This window comes from Sabethes cyaneus, chromosome 2, assembly GCF_943734655.1.
Source record: "Sabethes cyaneus chromosome 2, idSabCyanKW18_F2, whole genome shotgun sequence".
Classification (NCBI taxonomy): domain Eukaryota; kingdom Metazoa; phylum Arthropoda; class Insecta; order Diptera; family Culicidae; genus Sabethes; species Sabethes cyaneus.
The window spans coordinates 79,586,519-79,612,764 of NC_071354.1; the positions used below are offsets into that span (position 1 = coordinate 79,586,519).

At 40.6% G+C, this 26,246-nt stretch overlaps 1 protein-coding gene across 2 annotated transcripts in view; it reads right to left on the minus strand.

Moving 5' to 3' along the window:
- LOC128738603 (zinc finger protein jing homolog) overlaps window positions 1–20,375 on the minus strand; it is a 151,500-nt gene extending 131,125 nt beyond the window's left edge. For both annotated transcript variants that reach the window (XM_053833867.1, XM_053833865.1), the window contains exon 1: window positions 18,966–20,375. The gene's annotated coding sequence lies outside the window, so the exon portion shown is untranslated. The remainder of the gene's footprint in view (window positions 1–18,965) is intronic.
- Between the last annotated feature and the right edge of the window lie 5,871 nt (window positions 20,376–26,246).

Sequence of the window (26,246 nt, forward strand, 5' to 3'; positions counted from 1 at the left end):
AAGATTTTCATGACCAGTAGCCCAGCCCTATGGTCAAAGTATATTATTTATATCCTTCGTTATAATGATTTGTAATCATACAATTCTATTATCATGGTAAAATGCCATAAATTGCACTTTAGCATAATACTTAGTTCTGAACTATTACGAAGAAAATGCCATTTGAGCCAAATTACTGGTACCTGATAGAAAATGGGTACTGAGTAATACAATGCATTTTATGTTATTTAGCGAGAAGAGCTCACAATAAAATTACAAAACTTTGAAACTATCAATAGCAACGAAAAAATCCGCCCTACGTTTCTTGCACGGTACACATCCTAAAGGTACTGCCCACAGCTCAGTGTTCATCTCTCCACAAACTTATGCGAGGTACACAATAACTATTAGCATGTAAACGATAATTGCAACTAACTTCCACCACTTGCGCAGCCCCCGAAGCGAACGCATAGATAGATATGCATTAGCACTCGAGCAAAAGTGCATTGTTCCGCGAGTGGTTTGACAGCTCTCGTGGCGAGTCGCACTCCTGTCCAGCCAGCAGATCGAATAAATAACCAAGCTCTTGAACAAAACCCTTTGCAAAACCTTGCAAGGCAAGAATCGGACAGCAGAAGGAAGTGAATGCAAGAGAAAAATAAATAATTCCATGAATAAGTCAGCATTCTTCCATGTCGGTTGCATTAGCCCCCCGGCAGGTTGGAGAAATGAAAAAAAAATACAGGCAGGTACATATGGCGAAGAGGTCAACAAAACTTAAACAAAAGGCTGTGGTTCAGATAGTCCTTAGTCCAAGTCTTCCTTCTTTTTACGATTAAAACCTGCCTAATCAAGTTCAGTTTATCAAACTGAAACTTATTTTTAGTTGTTTGAGTCGAATAACCTAACCATAAAATCGATCAATCCAAAGTCGATCATCATTATTTTATCGCAATTTGTATCCATATATCATTTATCTCACACTACAGGTCGGGACCTATATCGGAAGCCTGCATTCTGCAAACCCCTCACTCAAATGTTATCTATATCGATTTGTCGTGTTTCTATTTTTTCCTGCGTTCTCCCTTCGATCAACCGCGCTGCTGGCTGCTGCTACTTTCAACGTGTTTGGCAACTCGACGTTACCCAAACCCAAAAGTGCCGAAATCAGATCGATAACCAAGCCGGGTGGGTGAAGTACTTCTGCAGTGTGTTGGACAAGGAGAAGGGGGTAATTGGGTGCGAATTGATGCACTGTAAAAGTGAAGTACGATGTGTCAATTTGCCATCATTCGGAACAGAAAGTGAGGGGAAGCTTTCCCTTCTACAGATTTGGGATTTTGAAAAGTTCTACAATCAATTGACAGCATCCACCATCGAGGCGTTTGTGAGAAACCGTTGAAATTGAATTATTTACCACTTTGTTTGACACTTTAAATTGAACAAAGCGAAAGGTAGCTTGACTGTTTTGCTGGTGAAAAAACTCCTAAACAAAAGAATGTTTATTTTATCTATTTTTTATTTGTATCTAGTAACCTCAGTGCAGCCTACAACATCCCTGTCCATCGAATGGCATAACCAAACCCAAATTGTAATGACTGCAGTGTTGCCATTCGTTAAATGTCTAATTCTGTCCACATACTAAACCTACTAACTACCCTTCAAGTCTGGAGTATCTTCTATTCAAATTCATCGGAAGTCCACCATCGTCGGGTTGCAGCAAACGGGAAGAAAACATTCCGGTCACGTCCTCCCTGGCACATCGTGTAATCGAGGTAGTGTCCCAGAGGAAACGAAAGCTGTTGTTGTGGGTTACGTGGCTGAGCTAGCTGTGTATCCGTAGCCTCGTTCCACCAAAGCACACAGTGGCCGCAGCGGCAATGTGGTGAGACAACAGCTTGCTGACAGCAATAAGATGGCACTGCTGCTGCAGGCTGATACAGCAGATGAAAATAACAGGTTTGTTGTGTGTTTCTCACTGCCCATGCCCAAGCAGCAGAGTAGGTTGGCTTGGGTTCACCAAACAAAAAAAAACCTGCTCCCAGAAAGGACGCAACAACCATTGCATCGCATCGGTCGGTGTCCGTCGGAAGGGAAACAGCTGCTGGAGCAATAAATTTTGTATTTATTAGTCCTATACGTTTAATCGTTGTCCGACAGCTATTGGGTTGCGAGTTTAGTTCAAAATGGACCCAAACGTAAGGTTTAGTTTATGATTGTATTGCGAAACTAGTGGATACAGTATACAACAAACTTGTTGCTTAAGGGTTGCTGTAGAACTCAGCTGGCTCGTAGTCATAGATCGAATAAACTTTTATTATTTAGTCTATTTTTCTGGCAGCTGGCAAGAGAATAATACGACAGAGCGGAAAAATACAACCTCATATCCATAAAATCTTGACTAAAGAACAAAGAATAGCGAAGTGGGGTAATTAATTAAACTGTGTCAAACTGTCAGCATTTTATAGAAGAAGGATGGGCTGTTTATTTACATAAGTCTTCATATTTAAGATTTAACTATAGTTAAATACAAGAGAGGCAGCATAAATTGTATGAAATAAGTTTTATGTACAACTGTATCTGCGCAGCATTCTAATAATGGGCTTCAATTATTCAGAAGAAATGGCGGTTGTTACGAAGCCCGAAATTGTGTGGACTAATTTTCACACACACGCGTACTCGTTCTAATGAACACGCCGGCATAAGCATTCCTTTCGGACTCCTGCTCTTGTTTATTCGTGCACTGCAATGACTTTTGCGAGTGTGTATTTAGCTAACAGCCGCGGTCGTCGCTCTCGCACGTTATTACAGCCTGAGCAACTGATACCGATTACTTGCGAGGACTCGCTTTCCCACCCCCGTGTAGAATCGAGGGCGTAAGATGAAGAAGAAAACAAAAAGTAATGCAAAATCTGTATCCCAATGTGCCGCTAGCCCTAACGGGTAGCTGGCTGCTCACGAGTTGTTTGCCACGTAAATGGTTATGTAGAAAGACGCTACGAGACTGTGCGTTTGCGAGTGTGTAGGTAGTAGAATGTCGGCACACAGCAACGCCGGCTGTTTTTCGTTTGTTCTGGGGGCGTTATTTTGAGAATTTGCGTGGAGCGACAAATTGGCTAGCGCCGGCCCTGTCTGCGCTCTTTGTTCACCAATAAGTGTGAACCGGGAAATGCAAAAGATAGAATAACACTTGCAGCAATTTTGTAGACAATAATTAAATAATTAAATCTGTACAATCCATACATAACATTTTTAAATTTTTGCCTGATTGGGGTAGTGCAGTCAGATATGTGAAACTAGTGGTCGACTTGCGCTTGACAGTCATGAAGGGATGGGAGACAAAACGATGTTGGCCGCGAGCAAGAGCGGCTACTCAGCTTGTTTAGAAGAAACAAGAACAGGTCCAGATTGTTGCCCTGTGGGAACCTGTTGATATGACAGTCGTTTAGCTTTTTGAATTTGTTGCTCCGATTTTGTCAGCCCAAATTTCAATATGGGGCTGACAAAATCGGAACATTACTGTATTTATATTTATTCTTAACATATACATTGATCGACAGAACTAGTTCGAAAACAGTTCGATGAAGCTTATAAGTCGTAGGCGAAATATGTATCTGTCTAGAATAAATATAAAGAGTAGAATTTGGAAAAAGTTTTCTTTCTTTAATTTCAGGTTTCGTATTGTACGAAGACGCTCTAAAATGTCAGCCGATATTCTTTACGACGATTAAACCTAGACCAATTTGATGTCTATGTTGGGCAAGTGTGCCAGATAATGGTAAAAAACTTCCTCGTCCCAAAAGGTCTAATATTGTTTACGATTTTTAAACCTAGACCAATTTGGTGTCTGTGTTGGGGCAGTGCAGTACAGCTGTAGTGTTCGGCTGTAATATAATTCTATGTATAAGCGCTTGTTTACTATTTCATTGGAAGAGTAGTAAAAAGTATGGAGGTCTATGCCTAGATAAACGAACGGCGGGTTCACATGAGGGTTCAATTCGACAATGCTTGACAATTTGAAAATATTCAGCAGTTTGTTACGCAAATTTATAATTTATTGTATTGTAATAAATGCCCTAAACCATTTATATAAATTTGTTAAATGCAGTTTAGTTCAAATATTCTTAATGTCTGTACATCATTTTTATCTATTTTTTAAAGTTTGTAGTTCCACTAAGAGTTAAACCATCAGGTCACAATTACACATCTTCTAATGATTTAAGATGATTTCGTATTTTGATAATGTTTGCATGACTTGTAGCACTAGTCAACTTTGCGTAACTGTGTTGAAACTGGTATGCAGTTGACGAAATTAGCTTACTTAAAAAGCTTGTTTACAACTATGGGTATGAAATGGCGACTAGGCAAAAGCGGCCAATATCGCTCTAGCCACCCCAATCCTCTGCCTAGCACCTCCACGTAGCCATACCTGGAAATACTTCAATTTCTAAAATTAAATCGCCAAGCTAGGAGGTGCGGGATCGTGTAGCTTCCAGTTCCTAACCTTACAACTGTAGTCTTAGACTTAGACTAATCTATTTTCGAAGAGCGAAATGAAGCGTAATATCCTTGACCAATTGCAGCCTGGCTTCTGGTCTAAATGCCATTATTTCATCCTCGAGGGTCCGTAGTATCAGTTAACCATTATTAGCAAAGATACTCCCAACGACTGTTAACAAATCAGTATCTATATATGAGCGTTTGGTACGGGAGGTCCACGCTTGCTTTCTTCCCTTTGATTTTAAAGAGTTTAATGGAAATACCTAATTCCATTTCAGGTTCCAATTAATTGCTTAGAAATCTCTCTGCGGTACATTTTCCAGGATGCTTTCAAGAATTGGCTACGTTAGCGTGAGATTAGCTTATATTAAGGAGCTTGTTTAAAATTACGGTGGACAGCCAGTTAAAATATCAATTCGCTAACGTCCTCTGCGTCTTACTAGTTTCTTTCGATACTCTACAGCTATTTGCATACTTGACAAAAATACAATTGAAACTATGTAAAGAATTGCAAATAACTGACTGACGTAAAGCAGGACGTGAAACGCTCAGAAACTATTCTCGGATAAGACAGTCGCTGATTTACATCGCTTTGAGAATTGCTGCGTTACGTCACATGCACAAATATCCCATTAGCCCTGTTTCTGTACAAGACATCAGTTCCGAACAATTTCTTGCAGTATATGGATGCAATCTGGCAAAAGGAAAGGGTGACCACTCACTTTTTTATAACGTTTCATTTGCAGGACATCAAATTGATCATTCAATATAGTTTACTTTCAGGAAATCAAATTGGATTAGGCTAAGTATTCAAACGATAAAATCGGTTGAATAAAAGTGGTGGTTTTGCACTGTAGCGTGCTTGCCTAGCGCAGATGTCAAATTAGTATAGGTTTAACCGCAGTAAAGAATCTTTGACTTGTTGGGAAGGGAGGAGGGAAGGGTTTGTTACTTTTTTTTAAAAAAGAAAACCACACTAAAAATATGGTGTGTTTAATTGTCATCCCTACCTGTGAAACAAGGTAATCAGGGGCAGGGTCCGGCATCGTCGAAACAAATAAATGAAAGTGACTTTCTCTTACCTTCGTTTCATACATGAAGTGACTTGCTTCGTTTGTTGAACTGAACGTTTCAAGCAAGCTTCAGCTGAAGTTGGTGGCTGTTTCAATGACGACGGCAGAAAGTCAGGCACGATTTGTCGACATTGACAAGGTTAACTTTAATATGCGTTGCATTGTAGGAATTGTTACTCAAATTCAATTCATTTGCATTCATAGTTGCTGGTCTTTTCGTGAATATTTGATAGAAAAGTACTAATGAAAAGTTGAAACTGATCGTCATGGCGAAGGGAAGCCCGTTTTGCTGACGCTGACTGAAGCTAGTTCGAAACTGAAGCGGTGCTGCTTCTGTAGAAACCGAAGCTTCACTGCTTCATTTATGAGTGACGCTATGCAATTGAAGGTGACGATGTAGGGCCCTGATCACGGGTAATCACGAAGAAAACGTATAGAGAAGTTTAACCTTAAAACTTTTGGTTAATTGGTTTTGGTCAACTTTGGTCTATATTTAGTGATTGAAAATGAAAATGGTAATAAAAGCCGCATAATTGCTACATCTATTACGAATCGATTGATATTCAAACCATCAATATCCATTCATGATTGGCAAAGCTATTAGCGTTCGAAGTTTTTCATTTATTCGTGACGCTCGTATTTTTTGATTCTGTGAAATTACACCCTATACTACCTTCCTGAGAGTCGTAGTCCTACCTCAAAAGAAAATTGTATTATGGTAACGATGTGTTACTGATAAAATTGGATCGAATTGGCGAGCGAGTTTAAAAACGTAAATACCCAATGATAGATATATTTACAATAGTGATTGATATTACGTTTACGACACAAAACGCTTTTTTTGTTTTGTTTAAAAGACGGAAGGAGAAGTTAGTTCTATCATTCAACACACTCACCTTTGCGACGATAATTATTTTTGTATGATTGCTCCTTGTTTCTACCGCCGAGACGATAGACTGTTATCTTCTCGGTCAGGGCAATAGAAACAGGCACTGCGTTGCTGGACGACGCAGCGGCAAGATTAGTTGGTGTACCACCACCGGGTGTTAAATATTGGAACAACCTGTTTTTTGTTTTTTTTTGGGACACTGGGTGATGATTTTTCTAGCTTGTTCTGAGGTTTGTTAAAAACCATAATCCGAGAAAACCGACAGAAGGCAAAATATGAATTTTTCATCTATCTTTTCTTCTTCTGCATTTTGTTTCAATATTCAATACTAGTAATTTTTTAGTTCTCAAAAAAAAAAGTTAAAATCTACTAAATTTAGTCTCGTCCGGCATCCCTGCGACGTGTCCGGCTTACCGTAGTCCACTACTTTGGCCGTGGTACGAATCCTAAAAACTGTAGTACGATCCTATCCACTGTAGCAGTGTCTCCTAGCTAAAATCCGAACATACGACAACAGGCTTCAGTAGTGCGACGGAAAAAAGATACAGAAAGATGCCAAAAAACCAGTCCCCAAGGTGTCGTTCCCAGCTGAACTATTTAGGGAACTTATGCACAGACCATAAAAACCATCTTCGAACATGTTTCACTATCAACAAAACATTATTCGCTTGACAGATGTTGGTGACCGGCGGCGACCCCTTCCCGTGTATTGTGGTGTGCTTTAGTTGTTTACCCGATACAGAAACTCGCGCGCTGAAATAAGACGTCTTATAGCCTAAGAGAGCTATTGGAGCGCGAAAAAAAATAACCTCCAGTAACAAAACAGATCGACAAGTCTCTCACGCAACATTCGCACGCTGCGAAGATGTTTCGAATAATAAAAAAAAATTGGCACGCGACCAAATTTATCATCGACGACGCACTGACGCGCGGCGAAGTGAGGCGGTGCCGCACACGCGAGAAATGATGATGACGTACCGAGAAAAAACACCAACAACCGGCGTCGAATGCTGTGAGCTCGACACGCGGAATTGTGCGTTGTGCAGTGAAATAACAACGAAAAACGATGCGACATGCGTGTAGGTACCTACTTGTTGTCGGTGGCCAATGACGACAAGAAGGATGGATGGTGCGGAAATGTAATGAAATTAATACAGCACTTACTCGAACACGGAACAGACGGCTTTAGTCATTGGGCCTCTGCCGAGCGGGGGGTGTGTGATTGGTGACAACATTAGTTGTCGGCACGAGAAAGTGGTGGTAATTCCGGTAAGAGATAGCGAGCACAAAAACAGAAATGATGCAAATTGGGAATTTTACAGTTTTTTGTTCAAGAACAAAACAAGAAAGAGAAAGAACCCCCGATGATAAGCATAACTGACAACACTTGCCGCTGCCATTCGACAGGGTTGATTTACGATTTGCGAGAGGCAATGAACGGACATAAAAAAATAAAGCACGAATATTGAACATTCTGACAAACCGGTACCGAGAAACAGATGCCCCAGCGTGTTTATCGATTCGTCTGGCGGCTTTCGTAAAAGTTTTTGTGCTTTAAGGAATTATATCAAAAAAAGTTTGACGTTCGCCTGTTAACAGTGTTGCACTGCACTGAAAGAAGAGAGAAAGAAAAATCCAGTTTGTCGACAGTCTAAGGATAACGCAAAAACGCAGTTAAATTCAGTGGATTTGATAGAAATTCAAATTCTTTTTTACTCGCTCAGTGTCCGTCGGGAATTTTTTCAAAAGCTGTTTACGACGCTTGCTATCGATGACACTGCACCTGCGCGGGCACGCGAAATTGTAATTAACCACCAGGCATATGCGTAAAAATGATAAATTGATGGGAAACACCGCAATCTCCTTCTAGCCGGACCATCAACCGATAGTGGAAGTGGAAGCGGAATAACACCAAAGGATCTTCGCACGGTACTAAGTGGTTGTTCGGAATCGTCGATCTTCGACTAGTGGAGCAGGTAGGTATATGTGCCCTAAATAGGTATTTTAGCGTACACATGTGCCACAGCATATTGGAGGCCATAATTGAAGTCATATTTTTCGATCGCGCGGCGGCGAAACAGAATAGCCGCGGGCCGCCAACAGTTTAGTTAGTTGGTTTTTCTTGCGCTCGAAATCAACAGCTGTTTCGATCATCGCCAGGCAGTCCCGCGTCCAGTGCCAGTCAGTTTGCAGCTGCTGTGCTGAAATGATAGGTGACCGCATGGGGCTAAATTGAGCCCCTAATTGGATTATGCAGCGTGGTTTTAATTGAAAAATAAACGAAGGTGATCAACTTTTTTCGCCTTTGGGACAAAAATTAAACATGTGCTCGTACGGGGTTTCAAAGGGACAGTGCGCAAACTGAAAGAGAATTATGAAGACGGTTTTATGTCCGATGGAAATGGCATTTAATAAATTGTGGTAGACCTGTAATGAGTAATTATTTCAATCAACCATAAACCAACGGGAAAGGTTAAAGTAAATGATAGACATTTCATCTGATTAAGAGCAAGAGATTTTTTTTCTTGCAGTGTGATTTTACTTGTAACATTTCTACTCTAAGGCTCGTGAAGTAATGAAAAAATAAAATTTGAAAATGCGATTACTTTGCAATAAAAGGTCTTAGAGATTTGCAGTCTTCTACAAAAACGTGTGTTTCGAGTACTTCGAATAACAATGTTGTGGGTTCGAATCCGGTTATAATCTCAGATTATAGTTTGGTTCGACTCATGCACCTTCCAGCATTGGACAAAAGGTAGGAGTCAAAATGACTAGTTGTCAAGCGTAGCTACCAATATCTCCCCCCCCCTTCCTTTCCGCTCTTCCCCTCCTTCACCAAAATGTTCATTTCTTTCTCCTACCGTCCCTTCATCAATTGTAGAACCATCGTTTCAAAAAATATTAATTTAATTAAATGATAGTATTTGGAGAGAGCAAGTCTCTGCTCTCTCTCTCTCTCTCTCTCTCTCTCTCTCTCTCTCTCTCTTTTTCTTCGCGGAAATTCCGAAAGTCGCGTAAAAACCGCGTAAATTCCGAAATTCGCGTAACAATAGTCGCGTAAAAAACAAACCGCATAAAAAGCGACTTCAATGTAATTGAGTAGCCAAGCTAGGAGGTTTAGGGGTCGTGTAGTTTTCAATTACTAACCTTATAACTGTAACTTTAGGCAACTATTGAACCAAACGACTTTATTTTCAAGTGTTATATTATTCAAACTATTTTTTTTGGTAAACTAATCTATTTTCAGAGAGCGAAATTAAGCACTATATTCTTGGCCAATTGCAGCATGGCTTCTGGTCTAAATAAAAAGTTCATCGCCGAAAGTCCGGAGTATCACTTAACCTTTATTAGCAAAGATACTCCCAACGACATTATCTATATGGTAATGGAGGTCCACACTTTCTTCCTTTCTCTTGATTTCAAGAAGTTGAATGGAATTAGGTATTATTTCTGGCTCTACTTGATTGCTTGCAATTCTTTCTGCGGTACATACTGCGCAGTTGGCCTGGCCGTTGACCAAAAAAAAAAATGATTAATTTAAGCAATCGTCATTTTCCAGGATGATTTCAAGAATTGGCTGCGTTCGTGTGAGATTAGATTAGAATGTCGTCAAATTTTTAGGGTGTTAAATAAAACAATTAAGCTAAATTTTGACGTCTTTACTTTATTTAATTTCGTCTCTGTATCTGAATGCCCGTTTTTTGGCCATAACTCTGCCCATGAGGTTTTGCATAACCACATAATCGACATCTTTTTGCATATACAGTAGGATCTGGGAGGAAAAAAAATCCGGAGTGTAAAAGCTATCGAGGTATGACATTGTTCAATTCTGCCTATGCTTTCCCGTATCTTATCCTGTAGACTGAGACCGTTTGCGGAGTCCTTCGTCGACGAGTACCAAACTGGTTTTCGTGATGGTCACTTCACGACGGATCAGATGTTTACCCTGCGTCACTTACTAGACAAGTTCCGGGAGTAAAACTTGTAGGCTCATCTTCTGATTGTGGATTATAAGGCGGCGTATGATTCAGTCAAAGAGAATGCTAGAACATGGTTTTCCAACGAAACTAATTACGCTGATTCGTGCAACGCTGGGTAGGTCAAAATCATGCGTCAGAATAGCGGTTGAGACCTCAGCCACTTCCGTGACGTTTGACGGACTGAAGCAAAGGTATATATTCTCTGACCTGAGTAGAAGGTGCAATGTACGGTAAATCATGTTGTAATTCGGTACAAGGAGCGATTAACTATCAATCGGAAGGAAAAAAGTGACCAACATGGATCCTCGTATAGTGTAAAGAATCACAAGCAAGTAGTTCAAGCTTTCAAGAGGAACTTAACAGTTCAGTTGAGATGTGACGAAACAAATCGAAATGCAAACAAATCTTTCGTGCAAGCTACAAAAAAATCGGGAAGGGCTACTTCAGTGTTCAGGGGCTTCATTTCTTCGCTGCTTATCACATAAGTTCAACGTGCCTAAGCATGTTAGAAAACACACGTTATCAAAGTTTGCCAAAAAAATCATGATTTGGTAAGCCACTCACTCGTGTGGAAAGCGAAACACCTCATTTGTGGAAACGGGTACGGTCCATGGGCGGGTATACCTCAAAAGAATGCATCTAAAAGCGTCTATTTCCACTGCTCATATATTGTGTGATCTACATTTTCTCTTTCTGGCCTAGCTCTAGCCTCGTGCCTTTACTATTACTATTAAGAGCAGGGATGGTAGATCAGTGATTTTGATCAAATCTGCGAGTTATCGTTACATGCACATGATCTGTAAGTTCATGATAAACAGTGAATCATTGATTAGGTTTAATCACAAGATTATTATTAAGATGTTATTAATTTTCAACAGTCGATCAGAGTGTTCGTATTGTTTGTATTGAGATTCAAGCACTACACACAACTGATCGTATCTGTTATATTTTTCAACGCAATCAAGCAATGAACATGATCTGATATGATATTTGTCATAATCTGTACAGATCACTACAAAGTATTTGTCGCTTACAATCAGTGATTTCAATAAATCTCGCTCCTAGTTTCTTGATTGCTAGAAGTAATTTTTTCATCTCTCCTCGGGAGGCATTCTGGATTGGTAAGGTTAAGGTTAAGGTTAAGGAGGTTAATTTCGTGTCGAAGGATCTCAATCCACGAAATGCACCGAAATTTCAGCCAGTTGAAAAATACTGGGTCTGTGCAGTATCGACGGCAATTTTCATTACAACGTTTCACTTAGTAATTTCATTCCGAACAATTAAAACTACCGATCCTGTCGTTTACCAGCTGTTCAGAACATCAGTTCCGATTTATTTTCTCAAGAAAAAAAAACGCCCCAAAATACCCTTTTCTTGTGGCATTCCGCAAAACCCATCCGAAAAAATCGAAAAGCACCGAAACGCACAAACCCACAACAGCACAACCCCCGAAGTGATTCCTCAGGACCGGTTTATCGACTGTTCAAGCCGTTTTTGAGAAGCTTTACCTGCCGCGCCGATGCGATGCGATGCGATCGATACGATGATGGTAGTAGGTACCTACCACCACCGCAGGCTGCTGCGGTCGATCGGAAGTTCAACAGCCTTTTTCGTCTTTTGCGGTTTGCCTGCAGTTTACTGTGTATTATTCGGGTGTTCCGTGAGAGTGAGAGCGAACCCAAAAGCAAAAAATTAAAATAAAGTCGGCACATGCTAACCGACAGGCCACAACAAATTGTCCAAAATGTGTGTACATCATGACATGATCATGACGGGAACCGCATTCGCTTTTCTCTGTGACACATGCTGCCTGCTTATTGTGGTTGATGTGCTGGCTGGCAGCATGACCCATAATCAAGCGAGCGGTTATCCAGACAGCGAAGATCCTGCGGTGTATTTTGTTTCACCACCGTCGGTAATCGGCCGCGGCGGCGCGACAGCCAGAAGATACCAACGTTTCGGAGCCGCCACAGTCGGTAATCGAGAATAATTGTAAATTATTATCATTATTTCGGAGAACCGCTTGCAGGACGGGTAAAATAGTCGCGCTCGAATAGGACAAACGGTATTGTAAATTATTAAACGAATTTACTGCTACCGACTCATTTCGTACGGTGCAACGTTGGGCTGTTATTAGTGTTTATGATTCCCCTGGAATGGAGAAGTAATCATTGTAATTATCGTATTCGAAACACATTTTCCCTGGCATTGCAGACAATGATTCGAAGATGAGCTCTGAGGCGGGAGGGTTCGGATGGTTACGGATCTCCAGTGGTCTTCACGATCAGTGTCAGAGTGTGAGTGTAAATATAGTAAGTCTTCAAAAACAAATGTTTTCGGTTGGATACCTATATATTTATAAGTGCTAATATGCATTCCGACACGTCAGGTGGAAATAAGACGATGAATTAAAATGTTCTTCAATTGAAAGTAATTTCGACGTACTTTTATAGGATTGGCTCGAAATTTTTAATGTGCTCGATTAAATTTGAATAATTGCGTGTTAAAGATCATTGAACTGTCCAAAAAAGTTTTTGTATTTTAGCGTGAACTAGTATGTACTTCCAAAACTCACTACTGATTGAAATAAAGGATAAATCCAATCGGTGGTTTTAAATTGCCACCGAATAGAATTAGATCGACCAAAACCGAAGGGGGAAATTAATTACCACGCCATTCACGGTTGCAGGCTTCTCTCGGTTCGTTCGGGGAGCTCGTTTTGTCGCCATCTCGGTACGGTGGTGTAGTAAGTGGTAATTTAATACCTTCTTATTATTTATCTAGATTCTGCACCCTACACAAACATAACAAAGCAATGTTTTCTCGCTGGACGGCGAAATCATTTCCCGATTCGTCTGCACAGAATCGTCGACTATGAATTTAGCAATGAATGGTTGAGAAGGGTATCCTGCGCGCTGTGCTGTGGGAGGATGGATTTGATTACAGCGAGCTGCTGTATTACTGAATGAGAAGCATGGGTTACGAGATTTTAAGCACCTTGGTAGCGAGAAAATTAACCGGACAGTCTGTACGAGTTTTCTGAGATCATTTTGACTGCAAGGGATAATTTTCCGGCAGTTAATTGCACTCTTTTGTTTGTGGAGTGTGCATACTTGCGAGGAAGGTATCAGTCGCACCCTTTTTATTAAAGGATTGCCGTCCACAAATTAACTGTTTTGTGCTGTGAAGCGTGACGGGTCGGAAATCACCATGTTACCTATAGTGAAATTTCAAAGTTAGCAGTACATTCTTATCAACTGTGAAGCCATTCTGATACTCGTAATTGCCATACCCATATAGAAAACTGAGATTTACATTAAGTATTGTACTTGTCTTACCTTCGCAAGCAACAGGATCAACACTCTCATATCAAAAATTCTGCCTCAACAAACTACGTGAATCCCATCGACTTCATTTGACTTAGACAAGTTCATATACACATACTTTGGATAATTTAAAACTGATTTTTCACTGTCGCTGCTCAAAATAAATTAAATTACTTTTTGTTTCCAGAAAATTCTGGTATATTTGAAGACCTTTACAGAAAAGCAATCTCTGAGTAGTTTTGGGGCAGTCTAAAGTTAGAAACACGTCAAATTTGTGTCTGCTAAACCAGATTTCATGCATAACATATTCAAGCAATTGAAGTCTCTTTTTTGTATAAACAACACACTGTTGCCAATTATTCTTGGATTCACTGACATCCATGAAGAGCATAAGAGCCGTTAGTGTCAACTCTCCACAACTGAGTATTGTCAATTGCAAGGAAAATTGTACCATCCAAAATGCGATATCGCTCATAAAAGTGCTATTTTGCATTGAATCGTTTCGGTATCTTCGGCGCACTTTTTCGTTATCTTCCAAGCAATAAGTGCGCCGAAGATACCGAAACGATTTAATGCAAAATGGCACTTTTATGAGCGATATCGCACTTTGGATGGTACAATTTTCCTTGCAATTGACAATAATATTCTCTTAATCTTATTTTCCATCTTTTTAATCCTTTGCAACGGTGTATCTGAGCCCAAAAACAGTACCATTGCTGATAAATCAAAATGCGGAAACACTGGATGGATCAAAATGGCAAAGTAGCCGCTTATCCGATATAGCACCCCTTACTTTATGGTAACCCGCGGTTTTTCCGAAGGGTAGTTTTCGCTTTAGATGACGAAAAATTAATGCCCTCAGTGTGTCCATAAAAAAAAGTTTGCAGTTATAGAATGTTTCGATAAATAATATTTTATTGCAGTAGGACTACGTCTTACCGCAGGTTGTCAAAAACCTACTTGCACCGGACGGATAGCTCTTGGCGGACTTTTTAAACATAAAACGGTTGCACTCGTTAATTAATAATATTTAGTCCATTTCTAACGCATTTAGTCAATTTTTTTTCGTACAAAAAAGGATCTCGATTTTGGCAGCATAGGCGACACGCATTTGTTGCCAACTTCGAAATCTTTCTGTATTATGCGCTCCGAAGCATCTAACAAGTCACTGGTAATACCACGCGTTGTCTGTTCTCTGTACTTATAAAACAGACCGTTCCTTCTGACGTCTTTTGTGAGAGAGCTTACTAATTCTCTTCTGATAGCCGTGCTATCAAAATAAGAGATTTTACTATTTTGTATAACGAGTTTTTTTATGCGAGTGGAAAATTAAGTAAGGGAAGGTCATTGAAGTGGCGCTTAATGAGCCTGCACAACGTTCCACTTTGCCCAAGTTGGGGAATCCAAGCGGACCGAGCCAAGCTTTAATGGGAGCTAATTATAATTCGATTTGAACCCAATTTCTCCTCCGGGCACTCTGTGTCGTACATATTGGTGAACTTTTGAACCACAGCGAACTGGACAAACAAGAAATTCTACAACATCTTTGTGAAGCGTGCGATATATTTCGAACTTCATTAATACTGGTGGGTTGATTTATTTTTTACACACGAATTGTGCTTCTTTCCCCGTCTGTTGTAGTCAAACCGCTAAATTAGAAGTTTAATCTAAATCGTTTTACTGACGGGACGACGAAACTATACCGGCACTTGAAACCTACAAGTTCAATTGTTGCTAGATGCCGAGTGCTACTCAGGGGTTTCGCATTGGTGGCAGCAATCGGTTCTAAAATTTCTTTAGTTACAGCAAGTTGGCAAAATCTAAAAAATGATGACACATAATTATAATTACAGGGCTTCGATTTTTTTGGATGATATAAACTGTCCATGGACATCAATTTTCATGGAGTATAAAGCAAGATATTTTAGAAATCCGGACGGTTGTTCTGATTTAACACATTTTGTTTTTACTGTGAATTTAACTAACTTTTTTTTTAGTATAATTTTACCATTAGATTGATTATTAAATCACTTTCTGTTGTGTGGACTGAATTGTTTGACAATCGGTTGCTGCTGGTTTTCGCGATGTCTAGCTGAGATATCCAAACTATTCCTTTTTTTCTTGGGTGCAACTTCCGTTGAATGCAGGTAGGTCATTATTGAAATACAGAATAGGGGTGTATGTAGCCACATACAGCTGTAGCTGTATAAAACAATAGCCAGAATAGACAGATACATGCTTACAGCCTCCTGTTTTGGATAACGGAACAAAAATATTTGCTTTCTGAATGTTCAATTCTAGGAAATTTTACGCGTTGATTCCCTTAGAAAACAGGATCTAACCTTTGCTCGCCTCCCACTGGCAGTCAAAATTATCTGCAGCATTTTTATCTTCGTCGATAAGTAAAGATACTTCGTATGGTCATTGACTTATTTTATTTATTCCGGATTTATAAAGGCACATATTTCGCGTTTCTTCGAAACGGCACAGTTTCACAAAACCAGCAGCAAAGTCACCGTATGTTGTTCTGCCAGCTCTGAAAAATATAGGTAATATTGTTATTCAACACAACGTTTATGTTTATAAAGAACAAATTACCACTTAACCTTAACCTGCTTCATCTTAGAACTAGCAAAGTTCTAGTTGAATTTGAACTACAGAACTGCACCAACATGCCTTCATTAAGTAAGCTGTAGAGGTAAGCTGCTTGAGTCTGCTTTTTCAAAACTGCAAACTGACATGGGGCTCTATTCTTATAGTCACCTCACCTAAATTTTTTAGGTGAGAGCACAATTTGCCATTCTCATCAGAGTCACTCAGGTGACTCGGCTCACCTAAGTGACTGTACAAATCAATTTTGAGGCCTGTAAGGTGAGGTGAGGTGACTGTGAGAATAGAGCCCACGGTGCAATCGTGTTTCCATTCAAAAAAACTTTGATCTTGCTTTATTCCTCGTGCTTTTGCATAATACTTTCGAATGTAGTTTGGAACCAGAGTTTGCCTGGCTAACACACTGTCACAGTTGTACAATGTTGCCAGAGAATCTGTGAAAATTTTGTTACCAGTGCTGCCGTAACGCGTTTCTTAAACCTTAACGTTCGTGATTTAATGAAAACGGATATCAACATTCGTCAACGTTGTTTAAAGTCATAGTAATTTCTAGTTGATTATATAAAAAATTTGGTTACACCATTCAGCATCGTATTTTGCGTAGTTTCCGGCAAAAATAAGAAAAGGAGGGCTATGATCTGATGGAAAAGCTTTATTGTATGGTACTCTAATAACCAGTTGCGCAGTCTGACAATAAGGAATCCATCTTTGGATTTAATTTATCACATGAAATAATCCGTGGTAGCTTTTCTGTAGTTTCTACAAATGAGGAGTAAGAAAAAGACTAGTATTTTATTGTAATTTTATGACTGTGATTATGATTAGTTTCGGTCGATGTTGTCTTAATAAACAGACATCTACATCACATCCCTACATATTTACGTTGCTAAAAAAAGACTATCAACATAGAAACTGCACTCTTCAAATGTTGACAGTTCCCTACCAACATACTTGTTATGTAACAGTCTAGCTGACGTCTATATGACTAATTTGAGATATTAATCAGTAGGTATAACTTAATATATCATAAATGTGCTACTTAGCTAGAGTAGTAAAAAATCCTACATTTACTCAAACGGGGGCCAGGTGGTCATAGACGTCGTGCACATTAATTTAAATGCAATTGGATCAATTACCGAGATAAATTACCCACTAACAACAAAATTAGCGACTAACAAGATGGTTTTGACTTTGAAAGGAAATTACTAAATATTCCAGTTGATCTCAAGCTGTCGAACAATCTCGTAGTGAAGACTTCGTGGGGTCTTATTTTTTGCTAAGTTGAATAATGATCTTTTCCTTCCCAAGTATTAGCCAGGAGGTATAATTGCATGTCGTACGCAATGGCTGTTGATTATGTTTTAAAGCAATTAATTGCACAATTACAGATACGGTTAGAGTCAATAGGATGGATAGTACTAGACCCGCCATTGTCCTTCCTTATTTCCGGCTTCAGCTGCAGAGCTCGTCCAACATAAGACGTGTGACTTTTTCGTACGATTAAGTGGCCAAAAGTTTGCCCTCTAAGCAACCAAATTTTCCTGACTATGGCGCCTCATTTCCGTTAATACCATTTGCAAATCCAAGGTTTTAATTTTTTAAAGTAGCACCTTACTTTCAATTAATCTCTTCAATTAAAAGAACATCACACCTGCCACTGGTAGGCAGGCGCTGCAGCAGCGACAAACCTAGCGCAATTAATCACACTGAAGTGGATCGAGTACGACGACGGATTATCCTCCAAAAGGCGAACGATACACGGCGGTACGCCCTCCCTCGGGACACTTTCGCCGAGCCGAGAGTAAAATCCAACCAAACGAGTCGTCGTCGCTCGGACCAAAATGAGAATAAAAAGAAAAACAAATAATGCCCCACACTGATTCTGGGCCGTATTGCTTTGCTCTACGGTGGATTCGGATTCGGTGGAACGACTCGGCAAAAGTCTTCCTGGTTCAGCGAGATCGAATCCCTGCTCGTCGGCTCGTCGGTTAAACTCTGTTTTTCGCCGAAGAAGAAAGGTATTCTCGCGAACTGTAATCATCATCATCGCCATCATCGTCATTATCATCACCATCATCATCGTTCAGTCAACATAGAGAAACTGAAACCATCAGTCATCGGGGCTGCACGCAGTCGGTCGACCGGCAGTGCGGGGCATCAAATTCGACGTTAGCGGAGGGCATCCTCTGTTGTTGTTGTTGCTGCTGCTGTTGCTGTTGCTGCTGGTTTCAGTTTCGGTCGGTCGCTCGTTCGTCCGTCCGTACATTGCTCTGTCTCTGTCTGTCTCTCCCGTATTCGGCTCGACACACTCGCTCTGCGGGGTTCTTCCACCGTCGTCGGTCGGTACTTTGGTTGGATGATGATGATGATGATGCTAGATGGTGGTGAGGATGATGATGATTACGATGACTATACCAGCAACAGCAGCATAAGAACCACAAGAGAAAATGTCCGCATGTTCGACATTTTATGTTATTTTTCGAGAATCGAGAAGTTGAACCAGGAATGGAAGGTATTTCGTTGCCATAACCCGCGGGTTTGTAATCGATTTAGTAGACCACCCTCTCGGGGAAAAGCAAATCAAAGCTGACACAGACGGAATAATTACCTTCGTTTGGATGAGATCGAAATGTTTAATCGAGAGTTTTTGTTCTACAGTTGCCAGAGGTAATCCATACTGGGTCGCACTTGCCAGGAAAAGGCGAGATTTGATCTGCCACTGATGACAACGGGCGACACATAAGCACAAAAAGTCGACAAATTCAGTTTGCATTCACCCACTGATTTCGATTTTTCTCAGTAATCCTTGCGAGGCGCCTGTCGAAGCTATTCTTCCGATTCACACCGTAATGGCACTTTTCCGCGAATCGCACCACAATACACTCACGGTTAATTTCGGATGAAACTCGACTTGCGTGCCGGAAGTGTAAAGGAATAACGAAAGCACTTTTCGCGATTTTTTCTTCCAGGAAACCTTCAAATTGTGGCCGAATGCCCCGAGACTTCACCGCGATGGAAAAACATATTTTTAATGCTCGCCAGAGCCAACATGAAATTTTCTTCCTTCCCGAGGTGCTGTTTCTTCTTCGTTTTCTGGACTACTCTCCTGGCTGGTTTTGCGTGTATCACACGCACACCGAAACGCGGACGGACGCAAGCCCACAGTATAGGGTTCCACAAAGCGGGCACAACGGGACACAAGCGAGCCCTCTTGCTGGGAAAAAAGCAGTACCGATATCCCGCACAAACACACCCGATACAACGGGCACTCTCTTGCCACAGGCGCCCTTTGCGTCCTTCGCACTACCCTTGTACTACTTCGCCGATGGACCGCGCACGTACGCACACAGTCGGCTTCCCAATCTCTCTAACTTGCTCTCGCGCGCGCCGTTGATTTCCCTTAGGGAACACCCCGCTCTACCAGCAACCCGCCTGAAAGTAAACCCTACTTATGCTCTTTCGCTTATATAATAGGCATAGACAGAGAGAGGCTGATATGCTGCAGACGAGGGCAGCATAAAAACACACACATACACACTCGCGAGCGCGTCAACTAGCATCGAGACTTCACTTGAAATGAAAATTTCTATTGCAGGAAGCTTTAGCTTTGGCCCCCGACACTCAATGGCTCCACATACATTAGCGATTGCCTTTCCTTTTCACTCCACCGACTTGCGTGTAACAGCAATAGCCGATCAATCCCCCCGCACTGTTGGATGGAGCTTACTTTTGGAAGAGGGCGCGGATCTAATCATTATCGACCTTGTAATTATTAATCAGTCTCCTAAGACAACAGAGAAGACACTTAGAGAGCGTTATTTCTTTACACTAGATAACTATAAGCACGCATACAAGAAAAAAAGAACCCAACTCTCACACCGTGTTCTATATCTTCGTTTTGCATTGATTGCAGTTCCGGCAGGATGGCAGGCGATCCGAACCCAACTGTTTCTTCCTTCCTCCCTTGGGGAGAACAAAAGCCTGAAATGTTCCTCAAGGAGAATGACACACGCGCGCACTAACCGACGAAAACGATATCGTCCCTTCGGAGGTTCAAGGCGGACTGGATTTAAAACCCAGACAGCCGTAGCGTAGAACCCCTCGGCTAGTCCGATACGCACAGCGGCACAGCATAAGCCAGCACGAACCGAATGCGCTCGCAGTAGTAGTGGTGAATAAACCACGAGAATAACTTCGGCCGAACGACACGAGGAGAGCACGAGAGTGCGCTTCACACCATTGAAGATGGAAACATAAATGCAGAGGCTCAGCGGGCCGCTCCTATCCACTATTATAGTCACCATACGAGCGACCCAACAAAATTGTAGCATAAATACAAACATAAAACGATGGCATGCGATTAGTAGAAGCTTTCACTCACACTATAGCAAAGCAAGTTTTTCCGACTGATCGCTGCGAGCGATAGAAGTTGAAACTTGAAAGAAAAATACGCACACGTACACTTCGATCGGTTTTTATCTTCTTCGCGCTCTTTCTCCTGCCTTTATCACCACGATCATAAATTTCTCCCTGCATTTCGCGCTGTTCGTTCGTCTTTTGCTTTTGTGCTTTGGCTTTGGCCCGAGCCGAACCATAATAACATACCTCTATCGTTTCGTTTCGTTCTGTGTCGATGTTCGTTCGGTTTGGTTGGATTGGATGGAACACGAACGAATGATTTACCTCTTCTTCCTTTGCCCATAACAACACTTGCACTATCAAGCAAGTCGACTGCGACTCTAGGGTAATTGTTGCTAATTTCGTTGAATTGCAATAGCATTTGCTATTGCATTGCAACAACTAACGACCGTTGGCAGATTTCCCAAGGTTCTAGCGAAGTTCAGTTTATGTACTAAACCATAGGTGTATAGGATAGAATAGGTGGGTAAAAAGCTTTGCATAGCTATAAAAAATGAAAACGTAATCCTCAAAACAGAATACATATAGCATTGAGGATTGATAGGCGGTCTCATTTACAGTCGCACTCGAAATACCCCATATTTTCACAATTAGATTGTTAAGACCATATTTTTAAACTTTTATACGATTCTCTGAATGATATTACATAATATGATTTCTAACACATGTTTTCATGTAACTTGAGCCATTTTCTTTAATGTAGTTTTGATTACTTCACCGAGGACCAGACGTCTCGGATTTTGCGGGACAGTTCTGGTCTTCTAGATGCTGATGACTTGCCCCGCATAGATTGATTTTATTATCGTGGCAGTTGAAACTTGAAACGACCTGCTACAAAAAGTATGCTTGCTAGCCTAATTCTGTTATTTTATTCGAAAATTCTGCTCGAAAATCTTCTGCTTCATAAAATTCCATATAAAAAAATTTAAAATAAGTGTTTTTTGTGGCATTTCTATCAAATTTCTGCTAAAAGAGCGTGATAGATAGCTTTTATCTACTAATTTGAAGCTCTGATTTCGTTCTACACTCTTAAATGGTTCTACCTGTAAATAGGTCGGATTTAGTTAAAGCTAGGTTGAAACTACTCAAAATGCCCTTAAAGTGTACAAACTCAGATTTTGAGTAGTTTTTCAAGCAAAAAATTGGTAGTAGGAACTTTAAAGTACGTTATTTGTCATAGAGAATAATTCAATTATCGGTAACAAGTAGCCAAAATTGGTTGAAATTTTTACCAATAGTTTGAGTTTGTACACTTTAAGGGCATTTTGAGTAGTTTCAACCTAGCTTTAATTAAATCCGACCTATTTACAGCTAGAATCATTTAAGAGTGTATGATTCGTTCTTTGGCGTGAAACGGCTATCTCTTTTGGAATTCATACATTAGGCATAGCACACTAAACCACCGCGTGCGACGAATACGGTTTGACATGTATGAAAAACAACAACAGCGACAAAAATGATGATGCTTCCCTCCTCGAAGCCTCGTTAAAAATGACCATTTTGGAAGCGACACCGATGGTGCGTTGTTGTAAAAGTTCCTCAATAAATATCATTGTGTAACAAAAAGTACACTTCTGGATTTGTGTTTACACACTTGCAATCAACGTTCGGAAAGTCTACAGCCGCATTTCTGATAGGTTGTTGTTGCTTAAAAATTAGCGATGCCATAGAAAAAGTGAATGTCGGCGAGTTTTGGCGGAGAATACCTTTCGATGCTGCAATCGTTTTCAGAAACGTCCTAGAGAGACCCGAGAAATCTGTTTCGCTGTTGTTTTCCATACGCGCGTCAGACCGTGTCCGTCGCACGCGGTGATCTAGTGTGCTATGCGTGATGTATGAATTCGAGCAGTTTTCGCATACTGATTCAACACTCAAAACGATAAGTTCAAAACTAAATTGCAAAGAAACTAAAAGATACAGGCGTTTCACGTCAAAGAGCGAATTGTAAAACAGTACCAGAGCTTTAAATTGGTAGACAAAAGCAACCAAATTTATCACGCTTTTTTGGAGAAATTTCATAAAAACGCCTCGAGAAACACTTGCTTTTGCATGCCAGAAGTGCATTAGGTTAAAAGACCATCGCGAGAAACACTTATTTTAAAGTTTTTTGCTTCTGAAAAGTTACTAAATTTCATAAAGTAGAAAGATTAATCCGAATCAGCCCAGAATTACCCCGCGAAATTAGACAAATTTTCAACATTGAGATGCTATTATATCAATCCGTTAAGCTCAAATAATGAATGTGATATTTCCTGGCGCTCCCGTTGTTTTTTATATGGAAGCAGTCGAAGATCATTTTTCAAAATATTCTTCATGGTTGACTACGAAATTCCCAGTTCCTTGGTCATCTTACCTCAAGACTGATCTGGTGTCCGACGAATTCGCTTTTTTACTGGTTTGTAGGCTTCCGGTGTCCTTACAGTGCGTTTACGGCCGGGTTTGAGGAGTATTTTCCAAGAATCGCTTGCTGATATGAAAGACGAATCTTTCGTCTATTCCGAATGGCTTCAGCTACTTTGAAATATCAAAAGATCGAAAATTTTTCGAAAAACAGACTTATCACAAGTTCCCTTCTTGCGTCCATGATTAATCTTAAATGACTCTTAAACGAACAAAAAATTCAAAACAAACTTCCCAAGCAACAATGGGAGTTTTATTGTATTCTTATTGCGGTTTTCGTGACCAATTTTGATCTTAAATGCCATCATAAGAGTGTAATAAAACCGAAATTGTTACTTGGGTTGTAAGTTGTGTTGACATTCGAATACACTCGAAACGATAATTATCCAAACACATTTGTGATTAACCCATTTTAAATTGGGCACGTTCCGAAAACCCTGACAGTTATTACTACTCATCCTGCAATAGAGCCGTCGGAAAGGATCGACTCCCGACAGAGCTCTACAAAAATGGTAAAGAACCACACTTCATTGGATAATTTCAAAGATTTGTAAGGAGAAGAAACGGCCGGAGGAGTGTATGGAAGGTGCAGTTTGTCCTATCGTCAAAAAGCAAGAGATTTCGGGATTTATGGGGGGCCGAGTTACTGCGGATAACTGTCTCCGGAAAATCCTCCAGAAACTTCGTGAGTACAACGTGCCCGTCGTTGTTGTCGGCAGCTTAGAGTTAGGGTGGCTCGTGCTGTTTCAAGATTTTGTCTCCATTCAACTTGATTTTAGGATTTTCGTCGCCAATTTCCAAGTCGTCTCAGAAGTGGCACATCACTTTCGACCTGGTCGAGCCATCTAGCATGTTGAGCCCCTCTGTTTCTGGTGCCGGTGAAGTTGTTGAAGATAACTGTTTTCGTCGCACTGTCGTCCGGCATCCTTACGACGTGTCCGGCCTACATCTCCAATACGCTGCAGGTTACACTCGGAGAGATTCCCATCGTAGATCTGGGCAAAGCCAAGAGGCTCACGTGCACCAGGTATAGCGGGGTCCAATGTGCTAGATAGCTCGACCAAAATGAAGCCGACTTGCGTGTGTCGAGACACGCAAGACAAGTGGAAAAGTTCTTAATACAACCACCGCGTACTATGCTGCTAGAAGGAAGAAGTACTAGTACTAGTATTAGTTCTAGTTGTACGCAGTTAACTTACCTATTGAAAAAATACTTGGCAGTTAAATCAAAAACTGCGGATTACACCTTGAAGATTTGTTTTGTTTTACGTTAAATTTTATAGAAAAGCCGGGGCAGTGCCAGTGACGTCTATATGCCTAGCGCACTGTATCTTACATCACTATTCCTAACTTCCGTATGCCTTGTAACCTATCCCCCAACAAATATAACATACGAAAAAATTGATTGATTTGTAAAAAGTAATTTTTATTCGGAGGTTCGTTTGTCAAACTTTTATATCTATTAATGGAATCCGCTCAACGATTACGGACTGTTTGTGTCCCAAATGCAAGCATTGGATTTGACAGGTATGTCGTTTCAACAAGACGGCGCTACTTTCCACATAGCGCGCGAAACAGTGAGACTTAGGGGCGAGTTTGGTGAGCTTGCGTTTTGAACATTTAAATTGGCCACCGAAACTGTATAATTTGACAACTTTTTCTGTGGTTGCGTAAACTCTCTTGTCTAAGTCGTGATCTCGGCGTGCTTAAAAAAGTAATGCGAAATTGGATCTTTTGCATGGACCACCTCAAGCGTACTCGTTAAAGCCGTAAAACTTCTGAATTTTAACAACTTATCACTCTTCCAGATCTAGTTTGGATAGAACTAAAGAAACTGACTAAAGAAACAACAAAGTAACTCATTTTCGGTTCGCCGAAACCAAGTGCGCATGAATCTCGATGAAAACTTCTGATTCTTTTGCTCGAAAACTTGCGGAGTATCAGTCGATGAACGCGGGAGAAAATATTGACTGCAAGTAAATGGCAACAAATATCATCGTATCATCACGAAATCTATCCGTGCTGCTTAACGAAAACACCAGGCAATCAAGTTTGTAACGTACAGTTAATAAAATCGACTAAATGTTGAGCTCGAAAAAAATATTGTTAGAACTTTTTCGAGCAACATTGAACAGCAACAATTATCGTTGAGCAAATTAGATTTAATGATGACATGTGGCCGCGAGTGACTAAGCTCCAATGTTATTTCTTTAGTCAGTTTCTTTAGGATAGAACATGTTTGATTCATATAGGAAATAGTCACTCTTATTTCTAATCTATCTTTAAAATTTGGATACACGTTTTACAATAAAAAAACATTTACAATTAAATTGAGACAATTAAGACAAATCCCAAATGCTTTTCCTTATCACGTCGATTAATCATCAATCAGTAAACTACAAAATGCGCAAAACACTTCATTGTGTGGAAAATGTCACTCGAAGTTATCACCTCGTCCACAACTAAGTAGTAATTCGCCTAAAAAAACCCCGTACTGCAGCCCATTCCAAGTAGCTTCCCTTGCGCCTTCCGTTCAGCGATAGCCGCCGAACTCACCACTCGTGCCCTAGCTAGGAGCACTTCCTCCTAGCTATACATATGATGTGTGCGCGCGCGCGCCATTCGGTGTAAAAATCGCACCCCTAATCAACTTTTCGATTCCGTCCGTCGAGCCGACCACTTGCAGCGATTCCCACGGGAAGGGAATTTTATTTCTGACCTTTCGGTGGAGGGGGTTTGTCAGTTTTTCAGTTTCAATTTTTCTCGCAGCCATCATCAATGCGGTTTTGCAGTTTCAATTCATTTAGTCTTGCATCTTATTATACAAACTGCCAAAGTTTAATAAAGCCACCCTGGTTCAGCCCTGAAGATGGTAAATTTGATTTTGACCGAGACGACCACTGGGTGCTTTATTTGTTTTATGTTCTGATAATTGCAGATATTTGCTCATATTGAACGTTTCGCCTAAGAGTGGCAATTAAGGGAAAGAGAAGTAAAGGACACTCATTACTAATAATATTGAAGAGTCTTGCGGAGTTTCCACCTATTTAGAGTCCTACGCGAAAATTAT